Here is a 12664-nt window from a genome sequence, read left to right as displayed (position 1 = left end):
ATGCTAGAACATTAGATATTAAATTCATATAAAATTATTTTTAACAGAAAATTTAAATGATCGTGATTTAGATAGAAGAGAAATAAGAAAGGAAGCCAAGATCAGCTTTGAGGAAGGCGGGAGAGAGAGTAGAGGAGTAATAAAGAGAATAGTGAGAGCGTGTTCTTCAGACTGAAATCAATTCTAGTAAGAGTTGATTTTGTAACCTTTAGTAAATGCACTGAAGCATTTTTTTAGTAGTGTATCATAAATATGATAAATATTTAGAATGTCTTAGACTTGAAGAAAAAAGCTTTTAAAATAAAGTGATACGATCAACATTGTTCAATATTGTCATTGGAATAATTATAATTTACAGTTCAATCAATATGACTTTCAGGCATTTACCTGACTCGTTTAAGTAGCCATTATTGCAAATACTTCATAGCAATCTCCTGACTCCTTACTAAATTGTTTTCAGAAGTGATATATATATTTCTGACCTGGAGACATTGTTTTGTGAACATGTGCGTTTTTGAAAACTGATAACACTGGCAAATATGCAGGTGTTGCGAAAGCTATATACAAGTTTGTAATAAGCATGATATGAATAAAGGAGATAGAGGTGTGCAAAAGGAAATCTAAAAATAATAATGGGGCAAGACATGGATGTTTTACTCCAAATATAGTAGAGGAAACCAAGCTGCCAAAAGTGTTACCAGGGCACAGGGGTATACTAGGCATTAGTCAAGAGAATGTTGGAAAGTGAAGTTCAGGGGAAAGAAATTACTGGCCAGATACATATGTAATTCAAGAATAACAGTCTGTAAATTTTGCAAATAGGTGATAAAGTCATTCATCATCTGCATAAAAATAAAAGCCACATTTCTACTGGGAAATGGAAACTGTCATCTCATACTGCACAAAGCAGGTGGTCTGATGTCTAACAACTTACTCTTTTTAAAAGTTAATTCCTGTTACCAGATTGTGCCATGCATCCATTCAAAATTACCTTTCCATGCTGGGAATGAAACTTCGCTCTTTTGATTGGAAGCCAGGTATCCTAGCCACTTTACTACATAAACCAACATTCCATTGATCGAATATTTTTACATAAATACCTTAAGTACATATTTTCAGTGCAAATACAAATTAATAGGGACATGGCAGCACTGCGGTAAAAGTGGGTATAGAAGAGGGAAATAAGATAAAATGTTTGAGAATGACGTCAAGAAGGGAACTTCAGTGTGTTAGGCAGACCCATACACATTTTGAGAAATGTGTGTTGTAATATTTGGAAACTGCAAAAAAATATTGAAATGTTTCATTATGGAAGATTATTAACAATTTGATTTTTTTTATTTTTTAAATAAAACAGCAATTAAAAATTTTAAATATGTTCTTTTATATCAGGAATATAAGTAACTCTTTATACAGTATTAACTTACAGCGAAGATTAGTTGTACATAATTTTAATCTGCTTTTATTTTCATGGTCCTTGTCTTACACAAGTATCAACTTTTACAATTTATGTAAGGTTAAATACATTCATTCAGTATTTTGTACCTCCTCTTTGATTCTAAATTCCTTCAAAATTAAAAGTGGTTCTTAGTTTATGACAAGATGACCTAGAAATAAAAGTGGATAAAAATAAAAAATAAGAATAAATGTTAAGCAGTGAAAACTAATCTGTAATTCATGGTAGAAATTATGACAAGTTCCCTCAAAAGTGAACGGGAGAAACTTGAAACTGCCTTGAAACGAGCAAAAATTTTCAGTCTTCCATTTTCCCCAGCCAGGAATTGAAACCAGGTCCCCTGGGTAAAGTTATGTGTATCCCAACCACCAGATCGCATGAAAATTCATGTATTAACCAAATTCAGCTCAAATGCAAAAGAGACATTTTGATTGCAAATACAGATTATCAAACTCAAACACTACAAACAGGATAGGAAGCCAAAGCTTTGATTGGTGACAACGATGTGGTTGGAAGGGAAAATGTTATGAAGGAAAAAGGATATATATTTTTTCTAAAGAGGCAAAGGATTGAAGGTCGACATCTGTATTTTGAAGAGTGATGATCATAATCTAATATATATTTAGTGGATATTACTAAGATAATTAAGGTGAACTTTCCTCAATTTTTAGTAGTGACATTTTTCCTACTTTTTTACCATGTCAAATCTTCCCATGCTGCATTAGGGAAAACTTCTTCCCATGCCGGGAATCGAACCCGGGCCTCCTGGGTGAAAGCCAGGTATCCTAGCCACTAGACCACATGGGATTACGAGCGTAAAAATGGATGTATTCATATAAAGCATTCAAAAAAATAATTTTTTTTATTACAACCAAATTGGTCAGGGTCAACTGATTAGGAATAGGGTAGGATGCCAAGGTCACCAGTAGTGGTGCTTGGGTATATGGTTACAGGGAGGAGAAAAAGTGGAAGAAATACTCAAAACTGAACTAACGGGAGAAAGTGGGACTCATTATGATCATTCATTTTAGGTTCCTTGTTAAAAATGATCAATCAATAATGAATTTGTTACCTTGCAATATGACTGTTTGAACTTACAAATGAAAGAACAATTTGAGTACTAAAACAGTTTTTTCATCGCTTATAAGAGAGGGGTTTCTCAGCCAATCAAACACTTACAGTAATGTGCTGTGACAAAACTGTATATCTAATTAAGATTTAATCCTTAACAAAAATGATTTAAAATCAAACAGTGGAGACTGGACATGAAGTCAAGGCTTCCTAGGGTGTCAATGATGCGATGGGGTGTTAGATAAGATGAAAGGGAATGCATATAGAATTTCCCTCCAAAATTGGCTTAAAAGTGTAAGCAACTCTAAATTTGGATAAGTGGTATCACTAACATAATATAATCAGTATTACATTCCAAGGTTCGAGCAGATTCAGGCAATGAGAATGGTCTGTCCCTACTGCTTGGTGAAGACAAACTTTCTTGGTTCTTTAAGACAAATTTTGCTGCAAGTCTTATTGAAACCCAGGTCTTCCCATTTTTGCCTCTTTAGTGAAAGCCAGTTATCCTAGGCACCAGGCCACAAGATATTAAATATATAGTAGCATAATTTGACATAAACTGGCATTCTAATTGTATGCACACCTTTGTCTTACCTCATATACGATTAATAAACAAAGAACCGGAACCACTAATAATAATACTCGAAGTGTAGGGTTATACCTACAAAGATGAGAGAAGGAGATGAACTGCTTGAAATGGAAGTACCGAAGGAGTGAAAGTATAGCAAGGCCTTCAGATTGTCAGGAGAAAGATGAAAGTGGAAACGAATTTAGAAAAAAAAAGACAGTAAGATTGTTGAATGAAAGTACATGAACTGGTTCCTAATTATGGTTTACGCTTTTTTGCAAGTGGACATAGCAGTTCAGAAAACTTTTTGTCTACCAAGACATTTATAATGCAACTGAAAGAAATCAGCTGCAAGCGGGAAAAGATGTAAATTTACAAATAGCCTGAAAATTGTTATTATTGGCTTGATAATAATAACTACGTTCCGCCTAGTTCATGTCTAAATTATAACATTTTCAGCAAAATATCTGCAGTTGTAATATTTGCAAGTGATTGATGTATACCCCCATCATTCTTTTCCACGAATTGATACCTAAATATATTAGGTTTAAAGGTAACTAGGTGAAATTTAAACACTTAAAAAACCAGCACATCTCCTTTGTTACATACAAGTTTTTTTAATTGTACAAAATTATCCTCCCACTATGTTCAGTAAGCTTTGCCTTTTCTAAAGCACTGTGAAATTCCATTAAATGCTGAATATTGGAACTGTTTTCCCACTTAGCCACACAATATAGTTTTCCCATATTCTGAATTAGAAACTTTACTGTTATCCTCTTTATCATTCTTCCCTTTCAATTGAACTCGGGCCACACGGGTGGAAGCCAGGTATACTAGAACTGGATTATGAATACTTATAAGATTCGCTTGATATTTATATAAAACAAGTAAAAAATGCGCCGAAGTTTCCTCGGCACAATCGATTTTTCTGTATATCGTATAATCAAGGCCACCGAAAATAGATCTGTCCTTCGGTGGTCTCGATTTGATGTTGTATGAGCAGCGGCCCATGAAACTTTAACCACATCTCGGTGGTGGCCTGGCCTATATCGTTGCCAGATGCTCGATCATGGCTAACTTTAACCTTAAATAAAACAAAAACTACCGAGGCTAGAGGGCTGCAATTTGGTTTGTTTGATGATTGGAGGGTGGATGATCAACACATCAATTTGCAGCCCTCTAGCCAGAGTGGTTTTTAAGATGTGAGGGCGGACAGAAAAAGTGCGGACGGACAAACAAGTAGTTTTCTTTAAAGTGTATTTTTTGGGGGGAGGGCGGGGGGGCACCCACATTGGCCAAGGCACAAGGACCGGTAATAAAATGGGAAATCGACCTATGAAGAGGAGAGAGACTCGAGAACTGAAATAAGATATCTGAATGTGAACTTCGGAAGGTGAGATGAAGTATGACCTAGACCCGGGGTTGGGGTGGGGGAAGGCACTTTGGGGGAAATGGAAAGAGAAGATAAAGCAGAGAATTGTCATTATTAAGTGTGATACAGAAGGAGGGTAAATGAGAAAGCAAAACGCATCTGTAGAACATTTCCATGAATTCTTCTCTTTAGAGGAAAGTTTGATAAAATTATTACTGTAGATAATTCTTTTCGTGGGTTTTTTTCTAAGAAACCATAAGTACAGGTGGGTATAGAGGGATAATGAAATACAAATACCTGTGCGAAATGCAAGTCATTGCTACCTGTGACGCTGAAGTTAAAATTAGATTGCTGTAATGTGGGTCTGTGGCGCTGCCAGCTGTTCTGGGTGCGCAACTGTCTATCGTCTTCCCTTTCTATTTTTGTATCTTTTTCGGAATAAAAATAGGTTTTAATATTCAGAATAAACAACACCTCGAATAGGCTCATCACTTTCATTGATTTCTTGTAGTGGCATGCCTGGTGGATAATTCGCCATGCTAAACTTTTAGAAAAGCGAAAATGAGCAATGTATCCGTGAGGTATGGCCTACTGTCCCACGTGGAAACAGTGTTCGTTCTTTTAATTAAAGGTGGTAAAAAATTAAATGTGTTCAGTGCAATTAATTCCACATTAAATGACCTTAAATCGTGATGTTACATTCAACAAAGTTTACTTAAACCAATACGGTTTATTAATTTTACAATTTCTTTTTTTATAGGCCTACCTCTGTTAATTTCTAAAGTTTGTGGATTTACTTTTATGTGTAATAGTCTGAGATTCAGTGGCATTTTAATCTCGAACTAAATAGTGCTCAGAAATATTCCAGCTGCAAAGCCATTTCCAGGTTCTCTGGAACCCTCCCGAGCGGCACACTGGCATCTCCCGATTAGGTGATCAGGCAGATTATGAACTGATCTCATCAAAGTCACCGACGGAAACCGATTGTCTTGCTCCCACGTAATCGTATGATGGTCTTTGTGATCTCCAGTCACAATAGTGTCCCAATCCCGGCAAGTTTAGCGTGCAGTTCAATTATGCAGCCGCTAATTGCGCTCTCTCTCTCTCTCTCTCTCTCTCTCTCTCTCTCTCGGACGCGCAAACAAATTTGCAAGCACTGACCACCATGACTGTAGATCGATGTTCATGTGACTATTGACCAAATAATATCAGTGATTAACGCGTGATTATGGAAAGAAAAGAGGCTTTGGGACAGTAAAAGCTACACTCTTTAGCCTTGGATAAAAGTATCTTTACCTATTTACTTATTGTGTGACGTTATTTGGATGAGTAAACGGTTGATAACCCTTTTTCATGGCTTATATGTTTAAACTAGTTTAGATTAGTTTCTAAATATTATCACTGCGAAAACAAGCAAGCAATACTTGTCGACAGGTATGGAGTTCCTGGAGTACACAAGAATGGAGGGAGTCTTGTGGGAAGAATGTCGTGTTAGGAAATGGCTTCTTTGTGGAAAATTCACATATGTGTCTTAAAATATTATAAATGACTGTGACAGTATTTACTCGGAAAGTTGCTTGGGTATATTTATGTATTAAATATTATGCATAATTCATTCTTCACGGAGGACATTAGCAAAGCAAACGTTCAATACATGTCCAGTAAAAGCCAAGTCGATAGTAACAAGATTCTGTATATTTCTTTTTGTCAATTAAGTAAAGAACTTTTTCTGTATTGGCATATTAAGTATGGTGTTGTTTGGGTAAATACAGGGGACGAAAAGACCTTTTTTGTATGTAAGTATATTTCCAAAACTAAACAGATTAACGTAACTATTAAGGCCTTTCGTTCTTTCATCAGATGGTGAAGGCCCGGACAGGTACCCTTGAAAACTAACTAATTCTGTATTGCTATGCAAATTTGCTTAAACAACTACCCTGGAAGATTTTTCATATTTTATAATTGTTTGTGAAATTAATAAGCAACGAGAGAAATTAATCGTGTGGTTATGTCGGAATTCGGCCACGGTTAATCTGTGGAAATCAGCAATCCAGGATTCCATGGCTAGGTGACTATGTTTCCCATCTGCTGTCAATCTTTGGGATTTCTTTTCCCCTACTTCTGTTCATGTGGCAGTTGCAGTTTTCCATTCTTTGAGAGGCGGGTCTATGGCTTTCTTTGACATTATGACCCGCTCTTTTTCTTCATCCTTTAAAGTTTAATTTTCATTGGGCTTGGGCTGGATGGTAGCATTAGTTTGTTGCCCAGTTGACCTTTGCCTTAGAATGCATCATGTAATAGTGAAAACCCTGGATATTTATGGGTAGTTTCAAAAGCTAGAGTCTTGTATTGAAACAATAATTTGCGTGTCGTTTTCTAGCATCAGGTTTAATGCTGCTCAGTTTGCCAGAGTTTTATCTTGACTACAACTAACATGTTGAAGAATTTGCCTAATGCAGTTGTGGAATCTTCTGGTCTCCAAATATTTAAGCAAGGTGTATCGATTTTACTTATCTATTACCTCATATTTTAAATTATATTTATCACCTTTACCAGTGACTTGTCCCTGCATGCTGATTTCCCTTTGAAGTCGTCTCAGGTTTATAATATGTTGACTCTGTCCATAATGGTTTTCAGCTGAAGATTTAAAGAAAGAAAGAAAGAAAGAAAGAGACTTTCATCAATCGTACCGATCGAATGTACAAACATAAAGAATAAACTTCATTATAAGGAAAGCTACTTTTGCGAAAAGATAAATGTTACTATCAGGAACGTACAAAGGATTCGCCTTGGTGTAAAACTTACCTGGGTCCTTAGTTCGCTTCAAAGGATCTTGAGAAATTGCACTGAATGCAATTTCAATATGTTAATTTTCCTCTGAAACGAGAATGACCCAATGCGTTTTCTGTCTGATCTTGAAAGCTTTGTTACTGAGAAGTATGAAGGCTTTCCCTAACCTCTTCAAAGTTTATCGGATTTCTTTGTCCTATATTTTCGTTTGCAAGTGGGGATGTGTGTGTGTGTACGTATATACACTCACATTTACTTTAAACTTTCCCTACATGCAAACGAAAATATAGGACAAAGTAAAGGGGCTGGTAACTTCATCCTTAAAGAACTTTACTTTCTCTCCCACTAATTGCGTCCCACCTGAGTCGAAAAATTACTAGGTACATGAGGTTCTCTATTTAGATTAATAGAGGCAAAACAAATTTTCCATGGAACAGCCTAAAACGCTACTCCGGCCTGGACTGATCTCGAGCCTTTCTACTGGCTCTGTTCACAGTGAGATTGATCTCCAATAAGGTATATATAAAATTTCTTTTGACGAGTTATTTCGTCAAGTACCTCCAGTTTTCATGGTATACATTTTGTTTCGGTGTCTTACTGTTCTCTCTCTCTCTCTCTCTCTCTCTCTCTCTCTCTCTCTCTCTCTCTCTCTCTCTCTCTCCTTCTGTGACCCACATCAGTAGATTAGCAGTTTGATACTAAATATATTGCAAGTACTTAGGTAAACAGAGGGTACTGGATTTCAAAAAATACGTCCATATCATGCCGCCGCCTCCGATTCAGAATTCGAACTCTGGCTAGTCAGAGTTCAGCTGTGGCAATGCCCTAGGGGCAAACAATAAGGTCATAAAACGTGTAATAACCCAAAAATTCATGTAAATAGGGGGGAAACATAATTTCCACAAGACTTCATGTCAATCAAATATCCATTTGACCGTCGTTGTTTGTTGAATCTCAGCCCTATGGCAAACAACACATGGGAACGTTTATGGGTGCCTAGGTCATAAAATGTAACCATTTATGGACGCCTAGGTCTTAAAATTTATGGTCTCCTGTGCGTCTTATGCCACGTATTCAGAAATTTACGTTTTGTGTGTCTCTGTTTAAGGTTAGAGTAATTACCGTGCACCCCGTTGTTTTTATGATGGCAGTCTCGTGGTAGTATTATGCCGTAAGTCTTATGTGATTTATTTGTCAACTAGATATATGATCTTTTTTTTTTTTTTTTTTTTATTCTGGAAATAAAAGTTGTATCCTTCTAATATGCAGACATTTCCTTACTCCTCAGTCACTTACATAGAAATTAAAACAAATTTTTAAAGATGTTTCTTGTGCATAATAAATTTTAATTTTACATTATAAATTTACGTTGTGTGATTCCTCCCCAGTAAAGCAAACAAAAATAAACGTATATTCCAATAAAACTATAACTCAGAAGCATGCCTTTATTTTACTAGGAAACCCTAAAGTTTTCCCAGAAAGGCAAATTCGAAATTAAGACCGATTTTACAACCGCAGTAAAAAAAAAAAGTACGACATTGAATTCAAAGACAAAAGAAAACGTAATGGCGCAAGGAAATTGCGGTTAATGAATTGCAGAAAGCAAACAAGCGGTAGTAATGAGAAATGCATTATTTCCAGCGGCGCTGGTCTATACTGCGGTAATAGCTGGATTTCCTGCTCACGGTGGGGTGTATGGGGTGAGAGAGAACCAATGTTATTCTATTTTGACATTCAGGCGCTTTTGTCTGCTAGTTTTCAGTGCTTCTACCGTAGTTATGTTGAGCGTATATTTCTACGTATAATTGTACTTTTCTCGGTGTGATTTGATTATATGTCATAGATTTATTTGTATTTTTTCGTTTATCCATCTATTGTGATGGAAAAATGAGACTGCGTAGTGTAATAGATATATTTGTGTTTTTTGTATAGCGATATTAGGACTTTTGTTACCGTTATAGTCCAGTAACCACTGAGCGTTCAGTAATTTCCAACTTCAGGCCAAATATATTCAGGAATTTAAATTGTCTAAGACTTCCCGGAATGTAAGAGACAAATAGAAGGCAGCAATGAATAAATAAAAAAAAAAAAGTGATTAGTCGCATGTGAATGAACAACCACGAAGCACAACTGTCAGTAGCTGAAAATCTGAGAGCAATTTGCTAAGGATGAAATATAAGACCCCTGGTATGTTTGAACAAGGTGTTCTTTAGTAATATCGTAAAGACTCCGATGCTGAGTTGTATGACTGTTCACTTGTTTGCTTATAAAGATGCTCCCTTATTGGATTGCAGAGATATTCCAAAATTAACTGAAGTCCTTCCCGTTCTCTGTTTTAAAAACCTTTCAATGTTGGCTTAGAAACACCTTCCCATACTAACTTGTGAAGCCCTTCCCACGCTCACTTTTACCGACCTTTTCATGCCAACCCATAAGGACCTTCCCATACTAACTTATGAAGCCCTAACTGTGCTTACCTATAGACCTTTCCATGCTGTGCTATGCAACTCTTTCCATGTTAACTATTGAAGCTCTTCCCGTGCTCGCTTTTATAGACCTATCCATGATGGCCTGTGAAGACCTCCCCATACGAACTTGTGAAGCACTTCCCACGCTTGCTTTTATAAACCCTAACATGCTGGCACGTAAAGTCCTTCTCATATTTACTTATAAAGTCCCTCCCTAGCTTATTTTTAAAAGACTTTTCCATACCGTCTTGTACTAGCTTTTGATCTTCCCTTGGTCACTTTTACAAGCCTTTCCATACTGGCTTGTAAACGCCTTTCCATACTAACTTATAGACACTCTCATGCTCAATTTTAAAAACCTTCCATGCCAGCCTGTAGAGGCCTTCCCATAATAGCTTGTTTCATGCTGGTTTTTAAAGATATTCCCACGCAAAACTGCCAAAGTTGTCATATGTTGACTAGTAAGGACTACCCCTTGATGGAATGCTTAGGGTACTAAGATATCCCTGTGTTCACTTGTAAATGCCTTACCATACTGAATTTTATAGAACCTGCCATGCTGGGTCTGAACAAACCTGGTTTCTCTATACCGGCTTGAGAAAACTTCTCATTGTTAACTTTTAAAACTTTCTAAGTCTGGCTTGTAAAGATCTTTCTATGCTGGGCAAATCAAGTCAAGAAAGTAACAAATACATAGGGAGCCAGAGACATCACGGGTACAATGTGGGTTGGGAGGAAGGAATGAAACTGGAAAGGGGGATTGAAGTTGTTAGAAAAGGTGGAAGAGATTGTAAGTGGAGGCAAATCCTTATCACCATGGTTTATTTCTCTGCTTGCCTTTTGGGTAACTTCTTTAGAGAAACTTAAGAAACCAATTAATATTCAAGTCCTTTGATGACCGTTTCAAGGGTGGTGCGTTCATGATCAACAATATTATTTGATACACATTATATTTTGTTCTATAGTCAAACCAAAATGTCAAGGCGGGTGACAGGAGGTTTCTCTCGGACTGTATCGTTCGCAGTTAAGAACATTTTGGTCATTTTACCCGTAAGGAAACCGCCGTGCTTACACCTAAAACCTCAGCGGTAAAGGCAGATTAAGCACTCAGATGGAGTGTCCGATCCTCCTTATTTATCCCGCATTTTCTTTGTTTTCATTTCTTCTAAATGCGACATCGAGTAACCTTTGTGTGTGTGTGTGTGTGTATACATATATATATATATATATATATATATATATATATATATATATATATATATATATATATATATATATATATATATATATATATATATATATATATATATATATATATATATATATTTATATATATATATATATATATATATATATATATATATATATATATATCTTTAACATCTAAAATATATATACAGCCTTTAACATCAAAAGAAACACAAAGGAAAATTACGGTTGACCCTTTACAAGTATATAGATATAAGAGATTTCTTATAATCTTAACCTCCCAGAATAAGACTGAAAACAAACTCCCTTAACCAAGTTGATCTTACTGAAAGATTTTATCGGGTGTTGGGGTCACGTCTTTAAAGATTTAAATTCCAGCTTGTATGGTTAGGATTTAACTCGTATCATTATAAAGCCATAATATTCGTTTGGTCTTTCATCTCCGTCTTTATATAACAGCGTTATGCATATGTACATTGTCATTCGCTCGACTCGCCCTGTAAAGAATACGCCCAGACGTGTTCTTCCTGCTTCTGCCAGGTCAGTCGCATACGACTTTGCGAGAGAAAAGATAAACAATGAGCCCTTGACCGATGTGACGAGAGTTTACGGTCGGGTATGTGAAGCTACCAATATTCCCAGAAGGACTGTGGAAAGAATCATCAAGGAAGGGAGAGATACGGAGGAAGAATTTGGAGAACCAACGTTCAATGGATCTAAAGTCAGATGTAAACCATTTTAATAAGAAGGACAACGAAAAAAGAAAGAAACGAAAGTGTGGGTGGAGGGACTGGTTTCGCACCATCCAGTACAGAACTTAATGCGGCTCTACTATAAGCTGATGAGATTTTTCCCTTTGTCTACATGGGAAAATGTCCTCAACTTTTAGATTCAAATACGAAGCATTCTGATGAGACCTCCTGTCATCCGCCTTGACATTTTGGTTTGACTTATAGTTTGATGTTTCATAATGTGTTCATTGTCTTAGATTTTCTTAGTAAGCCTCTTATAGACTGTTAGGCATAACTAGTGACTGGAGGGCATCCAAGTGAAAGCATCATTAAATACTGTGCTTATAATATAAAACAGTCAAAGATCTAATTGCAAAACTTTTTGAATTTTCTTAATGGAAAGCAACAACAGTTTCAAGTTGCTAAACATTTGCACTGCAAGCAAAATAAAAGAAATTGAATGATTACTATAAAAAAAAAAGGCAACACTATCGTTATTCTTGTTTCTTGTGTATTTACAAACAAACAAGAGATTTAAGACAATACGTTGCAATTTGGGAAGGATAAATATAAATAATTTGGAAGACAAGAAACATGAAAAAAGTATTAATGCCGAACAATGCATGTCAAGTCGAAGATAGTAATGAAATTTGAAAATAATGAAGATGATGTCTATTTGACCTGGTCTAGTGAAGAGGACTCTTAGAATCATTTGAAATGTGTGTACCCATGCTTACAGGCCATTACTCTGTGTTGATTCAAGTGCAACCAAGTCCTCGTTTCCATGTATTTATTAGAACAGAAATGGTTTTTCCAAAATATTTGCCTCCGTAGAGGGTTAGTGCCGTCAGTGCACCTCGTGCGGGTCACTGTAGCATTACTTAAGGTTCTTTGCAGTGGGCCTTCTGTCCCTAGCTCTAACCCCTTTCGTTCCTTTTACTGTACCTCTGTTCATATTCACTTTCTTCCATCTTACTTTCCACCCTCTCCTAACAATTG

General features: G+C 36.2%; 1 non-coding gene across 1 annotated transcript; it reads right to left on the bottom strand.

Moving 5' to 3' along the window:
* Positions 1 to 2191: 2191 nt before the first annotated feature.
* TRNAE-UUC (transfer RNA glutamic acid (anticodon UUC)) lies at positions 2192 to 2263 on the bottom strand. The gene has a single exon. It is a non-coding gene; the product is annotated as a tRNA-Glu (tRNA).
* Positions 2264 to 12664: the final 10401 nt, after the last annotated feature.

This window comes from Macrobrachium rosenbergii, chromosome 41, assembly GCF_040412425.1.
Source record: "Macrobrachium rosenbergii isolate ZJJX-2024 chromosome 41, ASM4041242v1, whole genome shotgun sequence".
NCBI lineage: Eukaryota > Metazoa > Arthropoda > Malacostraca > Decapoda > Palaemonidae > Macrobrachium > Macrobrachium rosenbergii.
The sequence above is the reverse complement of the archived record's forward strand: the minus strand, read 5'-3'. Positions and strand labels throughout refer to the sequence as shown.